General features: G+C 39.9%; 1 non-coding gene across 1 annotated transcript; it reads left to right on the top strand.

Annotated features, from left to right (window-relative positions):
* Positions 1-7,357: 7,357 nt before the first annotated feature.
* On the top strand, positions 7,358-7,465 carry LOC112739922 (small nucleolar RNA R71). Its single transcript, XR_003170857.1, has one exon. It is a non-coding gene; the product is annotated as a small nucleolar RNA R71 (small nucleolar RNA).
* Positions 7,466-8,636: the final 1,171 nt, after the last annotated feature.

Raw genomic sequence — 8,636 nt, 5'->3', positions numbered from 1 at the left:
GTCCTTAGCTGGACTTTGCTGAGCTTTTAATCTAGCTTCAACCTTGAGCACTCTTGCTCAACATTGCCTTCAAGATAGTGCTTGATTCTCTGTCCATTAACAATGAACTTCTTGTCAGAGTCAATATCTTGAAGCTCCACATAACCAAATGGTGATACACTTGTAATCACGTATGGTCCCCTCCACCAGGATTTCAGTTTCCCGGGGAATAGCCTGAGTCTAGAGTTAAACAACAGAACCTTCTGTCCTGGTTCAAAGATTCTAGATGACAGCTTTCTGTCATGCCACTTTTTTTATTTTTCTTTATAAAGCTTGGCATTCTCGAAAGCTGTGAATCTGAATTCCTCTAGCTCATTTAGCTGGAGCAATCGTTTTTCTCCTGCTAGTTTGGCATCAAAGTTTAGGAATCTGGTTGCCCAGTAGGCCTTATGTTCCAGTTCCACGGGCAGGTGACATGCCTTACCATACACGAGTTGGTATGGAGAGGTCTCTATAGGGGTCTTGAATGCTGTCCTATAAGCCCACAGAGCATCATCCAAGCTCCGTGCCCAATCCTTTCTACGGGTATTTACTGTCCGTTCCAGGATTCTCGTTAATTCTCTATTAGAGACTTCAGCTTGCCCATTGGTTTGTGGATGATATAGAGTGGCCACCTTGTGGCGAATTCCATACCGAACCATGGCAGAGTAAAGCTGTTTATTGCAGAAGTGAGTGCCCCCATCACTGATTAGTACTCTAGGGACACCAAACCTGATAAAGATATGTTTCTGGAGGAACTTCAGCACTGTTTTAGTATCATTGGTGGGTGTGGCAATGGCCTCAACCCATTTTGATACATAGTCAACTGCTACCAGAATATAAGTGTTTGAGTATGATGGTGGGAAAGGTCCCATGAAGTCAATTCCCCATACGTCAAACAACTCAATTTCCAAGATTCCTTGTTGAGGCATGGCGTAACCATGAGGCAGATTACCAGCTCTTTGGCAACTGTCACAATTACGTACAAACTCTCGGGAATCTTTATAGAGTGTGGGCCAATAGAAGCCACATTGGAGGACCTTGGTGGCTGTTCGCTCACCTCCGAAATGGCCTCCATATTGAGATCCGTGGCAATGCCATAGGATTCTCTGTGCTTCTTCTCTAGGCACACATCTACGGATTATTCCGTCTGCACATCTCTTAAAGAGATAGGGTTCATCCCACAAGTAGTACTTTGCATCAGTAATTAATTTTTTCTTTTGTATCCTGTTGTACTCCTTGGGTATGAACCTTGCAGCTTTATAGTTTGCAATATCGGCAAACCATGGTGCTTCCTGAATGGCAAACAAATGCTCATCTGGAAACGTCTCAGAGATCTCAAGAGAGGGGAGGGGCGTCCCTTCTACTGGCTCTATCCGGGATAGATGATCAGCCACTTGGTTCTCTGTCCCTTTTCTGTCTCTTATTTCTATATCAAACTCTTGCAGAAGCAACACCCATCTAATGAGCCTGGGTTTTGAATCCTGCTTTGTGAGTAGATATTTAAGAGCAGCATGATCAGTATACACAATCACTTTTGATCCTACTAAGTATGATCTGAACTTGTCAATGGCGTAAACCACTGCAAGTAATTCTTTTTCTGTGGTTGTGTAATTTTTCTGGGCATCATTTAGAACGCGACTAGCATAATAAATGACATGCAGAAGCTTGTCATGCCTCTGTCCCAATACTGCACCAATGGCGTGATCACTGGCATCACACATTAGCTCAAATGGTAACGTCCAGTCTGGTGCAGAAATGACTGGTTCTGTGACCAGCTTAGCTTTCAGTGTTTCAAACACCTGCAGGCACTCTGTGTCAAACACAAATGGCGTGTCAGCAGCTAGCAGATTACTTAGAGGTTTTGCGATTTTTGGAAAATCCTTTATAAACCTCCTATAGAATCCTGCATGCCCCAGAAAGCTTCTGATTGCCTTAACATTGGCAAGTTGTGGTAATTTTTCAATTACCTCTATTTTTGCTTGATCTACCTCTATTCCCTTGTTTGAGATTTTATACCCAAGGACAATCCCCTCAGTCACCATGAAGTGACATTTTTCCCAGTTTAAAACTAGGTTGGTCTCTTGGCATCTTTTCAGAACAAGTTTCAGGTGATCAAGACAGGAGCTGAATGAGTCTCCATATAATGAGAAGTCATCCATGAAGACTTCCAGAAATTTTTCTACCATATCAGAGAAAATAGAGAGGATGCATCTCTGGAAGGTTGCAGGCGCATTACATAGCCCAAATGGCATCCTTCTATAAGCAAACACTCCAGATGGACATGTGAATGCTGTTTTTTCTTGATCCTTGGGATCTACTGCAATCTAGTTATAGCCTGAGTAGCCATCCAAAAAGCAGTAATAATCATGACCTGCTAGTCTTTCTAGCATCTGGTCTATGAATGGTAAAGGAAAATGATCCTTTCTGGTGGCTGTATTGAGCCTTCTGTAGTCAATACACATGCGCCACCCTGTAACTGTTCTTGTAGGAACCAGTTCATTTTTATCATTATGAATCACTGTCATGCCTCCCTTTTTTGGGACGACTTGGACAGGGCTCACCCAGGGGCTATCAAAAATAGGATAAATAATCCCAGCCTCTAGTAATTTGGTGACCTCTTTCTGCACCACTTCTTTCATGGCTGGATTTAGCCGCCTCTGTGGTTGAACCACTGGTTTGGCATTATCCTCCAATAAGATTTTGTGCATGCATCTAGCTGGGCTTATGCCCTTAAGGTCACCTATGGACCACCCAAGAGCTGTCTTGTGTGTCCTTAGCACTTGAATAAGTGCCTCCTCTTCCTGTGAGTTTAAAGTAGAGCTTATGATCACTGGAAAAGTGTCACCTTCTCCCAGAAATGCATATTTCAAGGATGGTGGTAATGGCTTGAGCTCCGGTTTAGGAGGTTTTTCCTCTTCCAGAAGAAATTTCAGAGGCTCTTTCATGTCCTCTGAATCGTCTAAATCAGGCTGAACATCTTTAAAGATGTTTTCCAACTCTGATTCAAGACTCTCAGCCATGTTGATCTCTTCTACCAAAGAGTCAATAAGATCAACTTTCATGCAATCTGTTGATGTGTCTGGATGCTGCATGGCTTTGACAGCGTTCAACTTGAACTCATCATCATTGACTCTCAGGGTTATTTCCCCCTGTTGGACGTCAATGAGGGATCGTCCAGTTGCTAGGAAGGGTCTTCCTAGAATGAGAGTAGCACTCTTGTGCTCCTCCATTTCCAGCACAACAAAGTCAGTGGGAAAGGCGAATGGCCCAACTCTGACTATCATGTCTTCGATCACGCCTGATGGGTATTTAGTAGAGCCATCAGCAAGTTGGAGACATATCCGGGTTGGTTTAACTTCGTCAAGTAAGCCAAGCTTTCTGACAGTGGATGCAGGTATTAGGTTGATGCTTACCCCAAGATCGCATAAAGCTGTCTCGGTACAATTATCTTCTAATATGCATGGTATCAGAAAACTCCTAGGGTCTTTAAGCTTTTCAGGAAAGCTCTTCAGAATGACTGCACTGCATTCTTCAGTGAGGAGAACTCTTTCTGTTTCTCTCCAATCCTTCTTATGACTCAAGATCTCTTTCATGAACTTGGCATAAGAAGGTATTTGCTCAAGTGCCTCTGCAAATGGAATCTTTATTTCAAGAGTCCTGAGATAATCTGCAAAGCGAGCAAATTGCTTATCCTGCTCCTCTTTCCGGAGTTTTTGAGAATAAGGTATCTTGGCTTTATATTCCTCAACCTTAGTTGCTGCAGGTTTATTGCCTACAGAAGTGGTTGAAGAAGCCTTTTTAGAGGGGTTGTTATCAGCATTTGTGTGTGTCTGATCCCTCACTGGCAATTGAGTGCCAGAGTTAGAAACTGGAGTAACGTTAGACGTCAACTCCTTGTCTGTTCCTGGCGTCTGAACGCCAGAACTGTGCCCATTTTGGGCGTTCAGCGCCAGATCTTGCCCAATTTGGGCGTTCAACGCCAGATCCTTGCCCATTTCTTACGTTGAACGCCAATCCTGCCTTGTTTCTGGCGTTGAACGCCAATTTTGGGCATGGTCTGGGCGTTCAACGCCAGCCTTCCACCAATTTTCTGGCATTTTAGTGCCAGAATTATTTTTCTCTGGGCTCTTACTGTCCTCAGGTGAATTTTGGGTGGTTTGCTCATTCCTTAGCTTTTTGCTGCCTTGAGGTGGGGTATTTAATGTTTTCCCACTTCTTAATTGAACTGCTTGGCATTCTTCTGTTATTTGTCTTGATAGCTGCTGCTTTGTTTGCCTAAACTGTTCTTCCATATGTATATTAGCCATTCTTGTCTCTTGTAGCCTGTCTTTAAATTCGGCTAGCTGCTTTGTTAGAAAGTCCAATTGCTGATTGAATTCAGCAGCTTATTTTACAGGACTGAGTTCAGCAGTTACTGTTTTAACCTCTTCATTCATGGAAGGGTTGCTGCTTAGGTACAGATGCTGATTCCTGGCAACTGTATCAATGAGCTCTTGAGCCTCTTCAATTGTCTTTCTCATGTGGATAGATCCACCAGCTGAGTAATCTAGAGACATCTGAGCTCCTTCTGCAAGCCCATAGTAGAAGATGTCTAACTGAACCCACTCTGAAAACATTTCAGAGGGGCATTTTCGTAGCATCTCTCTGTATCTCTCCCAGGCATCATAAAGAGATTCATTATCTCCTTGTTTAAAGCCTTGGATGTCCAGCCTTAGCTGTGTCATCCGTTTTGGGGGAAAGTATTGATTCAGGAATTTTTCTGTCAGTTGTTTCCATGTCCTTATGCTGGCCTTGGGTTGGTTATTTAACCACCTCTTAGCTTGATCTTTTACAGCAAATGGAAACAGTAATAGTCTGTAGACATCCTGATCTATTTCTTTATCATGTACTGTGTCAGCAATTTATAAAAATTGTGCCAGAAACTCTGCAGGTTCTTCCTGTGGAAAACCGGAATACTGGCAACTTTGCTGCACCATGATAATGAGCTGAGGATTCAACTCAAAGCTACTGACTCCAATGGAGGGTATGCAGATACTACTCCCATATGAAGCAGTAGAGGGGTTAGAATATGACCCCAGAGTCCTCCTGGACTGTTCATTTCCGCTTAGGTCCATGATGGAGAAAGGGAGATGATGTAAAATAGAGAAAATATTTTTATTTATTTATTTATATATTTATTTCGAAAATAAAATAAATCAAAATAAAATAAATAAAAATGAGTAAAAGATTTTCGAAAAAGTGAGGAGAGAGAAAGTGGTTAGGAGATTTTAAAGTGGTTAGGAGATTTTAGAAAAGGTTTTAAATTTTGAAATAAAAATCTGAATTTTTAAAGGAGAGAAAAAAACAATAAGATAACACAGGATTTAAAATTTTTAGATCTGAGGTTCCTTATTTTCGAAAATTTTGAGGGGGAAAAACACCAAGGAACACCAAACTTAAAAATTTTAAGATCAAGACACAAGGAAAACTTAAGAACACTTTGAAGATTCACAAGAACACGAGAACACAAAGGAAGAACACCAAACTTAAAATTTTTAGAAAACCAAAATAAATTTTCGAAAAACACAGAAAAATCAACAAGAAAACACCAAACTTAAAGTTTGGCACAGGATTTAATAGAAAAATTAATTTTTTTTTGAAAAATATTTTAAAAAGAAAATAAGGATTCTAAGATTCTAACACAACAATAAAAAGAGACTCTAAACAAAAAAGAGAAATTTTTCCTAATCTAAGCAACAAAATAAACCGTTAGTTGTCCAAACTCGAACAATCATCGACAACGGCGCCAAAAACTTGGTGCACAAATTGTGAATCACACTTTTCACAACTCGTACCACTGACCAGCAAGTGCACTGGGTCGTCCAAGTAATACCTCACGTGAGTAAGGGTCGAATCCCATGGAGATTGTTGGTTTGAAGCAATCTATGGTTATCTTGTAAATCTTAGTCAGGAAGTCAATTATGTTTATCAGTTGAATTGAAAATAAACAAGAGAGCATGGATTAAAGGTTACTTGTTATGCAGTAATGGAGAATGTGTTGGAGTTTTGGAGATGCCTTGTCTTCTGAATCTCTGCTTTCCTCTGTCTTCTTGTTCACGCACGCACGTCCTCCTATGGCAAGCTGTGTGTTGGTGGATCACCGTTGTCAATGGCTACCTTCCATCCTTCCAGTGAAAACTACGCTCACGCGCTCTGTTACAGCACGGCTAATCACCGGTTGGTTCTCGATCCAGTTGGAATAGAATCCCTTGATTCCTTTGCGTTTGTCACTAACGCCCATCCTTCAGGAGTTTGAAGCTCGTCACAGTCATTCAATCCTTGAATCCTACACGGAATACCACAGACAAGGTTTAGACTTTCCGGATTCTCATGAATACCGTCATCTATTCTAGCTTATACCACGAAGATTCTTATTAAGAGATCTAAGAGATACTCATTCAATCTAATATAGAACGGAGGTGGTTGTCAGGCACACGTTCATGGGTTGAGAATGGTGATGAGTGTCACAGATCATCACCTTCATCACAGTTAAGCGCGAATGAACATCTTAGATAGGAACAAGCGTGTTTGAATAGAAAAAAGAAATACTTGAATTAGAGACTCATGCCGTCAAAGAGTACAAAGTTCAGATCTAAAATGTCATGAGATACAAAATAAGTCTCTAAAAGTTGTTTAAATACTAAACTAGTAGCCTAGGTTTACAAAAAATGAGTAAACTATGATGGATGATGCAGAGATCCACTTCTGGGGCCCACTTGGTGTGTGCTGGGCTGAGATTTAAGCAATTCACGTGCAGAGGCCATTTGTGGAGTTGAACGCCAGTTTTTGTGCCAGTTTGGGCGTTCAACTCCAGCTTTTGATCCTTTTCTGGCGCTGGACGCCAGAATTGGGCAGAGAACTGGCGTTGAACGCCAGTTTACGTCGTCTATCCTTGTGCAAAGTATGAACTATTATATATTGCTGGAAAGCCCTGGATGTCTACTTTCCAATGCAATTAGAAGCATGCCATTTCGAGTTCTGTAGCTCCAGAAAATCCACTTTGAGTGCAGGGAGGTCAGAATCCAACAGCATCAGCAGTCCTTTTTCAGCCTGAATCAGATTTTTGCTCAGCTCCTTCAATTTCAGCCAGAAAAATACCTGAAATTACAGAAAAACACACAACTCATAGTAAAGTCTAGAAATATGAATTATTCCTAAAAAGTAATGGAAATAAACTAAAAACTAACTAGATCATACTCAAAACTATATGAAATTAACCCAAAAAGCGTATAAAATATCCGCTCATCAATAATTCAGACAGACCATCATAGAATATATCCAGGATGGTCCATTCTGAAAGCACGTCAGAAGGACAATTTTTGGTCAGTTCCTTGTATCTCTCCCAAGCTTCATAGAGGGATTCACCTTCCTTTTGTCTGAAGGTTTGAACATCCACTCTAAGCTTACTAAGCTTTTGAGGAGGAAAGAACTTGGCTAAGAAAGCCGTGACCAGCTTATCCCAAGAGTTCAGGCTATCCTTAGGTTGAGAGTCCAACTATATTCTAGCTCTGTCTCTTACAGAAAACGGGAAAAGTATGAGCCTGTAGACCTCGGGATCAACCCCATTGGTCTTAACAGTATCATAGATCTGCAAAAATTCAGTTAAGAACTGAAAAGGATCTTCAGATGGAAGTCCATGGAACTTGCAGTTCTGTTGCATCAGAGAAACTAATTGAGGTTTAAGCTCAAAGTTGTTTGCTCCAATGGCAGGAATTGAGATGCTTCTTCCATGTAAATTGGAATTTGGTGCAGTAAAGTCACCAAGCATCTTCCTTGCGTTGTTATTATTTTCGGCCATGTCTCCTTCTTTTTCGAAAATTTCTGTTAGATTTTCTCCAGAGAGTTAGGCTTAAGCTTCCCTTAGCTTCCTCTTCAGAGTCCTTTCAGGTTCAGGATCAGCTTCAACAAGAATGTTCTTATCCTTGTTCCTGCTCATATAAAAAAGAAGAGAACAGAAAATATGGAATCCTCTATGTCACAGTATAGAGATTTCTTATGCAAGTATAAGAAGAGAAAAATGTAAGAAGGAGAAAAGGAAAAACTCGAACACAGAGAGGAAGATGGGGTTCAAATTTTTGGGTGGAAGAGAAGTGTTAGTAGATGAATAAATAAATAGAAGGAGATGAGAGAGAGGGAATTTCGAAAATCAATTAAAATAAAAATAAAATTTAAAGTTAAATTTCGAAAATTGAAATTGAAATCAAATTAAATTGAAATTAAAATAATTAGTTAATTAAAAAGGAAATTTGAAACAGAGGGAAGGGATTTTCAAAAAATTAGAGAGGGAGTTAGTTAGGTAGTTTTGAAAAAGATAAGAATCAAACAAAAAGTAAAGTGGTTAATTGAAAAAGATTTGAAAATCAAATTTGAAAAGATAAAAAGTTAGAAAAGATTTTGAAATTAAATTTTTGAAAAAGATGTGATTGAAATTTATTTTGAAAAAGATTTGAAAAAGAATTTTAAAAGGATTTGATTTTGAAAATTAAAGTTGATTACTTGACTAACAAGAAACAAAAAGATTTGATTTTAAAATTTAAAGATTGAACCTTTCTTATTAGGCAAGTAACAAACTTAAT

Source organism: Arachis hypogaea, chromosome 13, assembly GCF_003086295.3.
Source record: "Arachis hypogaea cultivar Tifrunner chromosome 13, arahy.Tifrunner.gnm2.J5K5, whole genome shotgun sequence".
NCBI classification, from domain to species: Eukaryota; Viridiplantae; Streptophyta; class Magnoliopsida; order Fabales; family Fabaceae; genus Arachis; species Arachis hypogaea.
The sequence above is the reverse complement of the archived record's forward strand: the minus strand, read 5'-3'. Positions and strand labels throughout refer to the sequence as shown.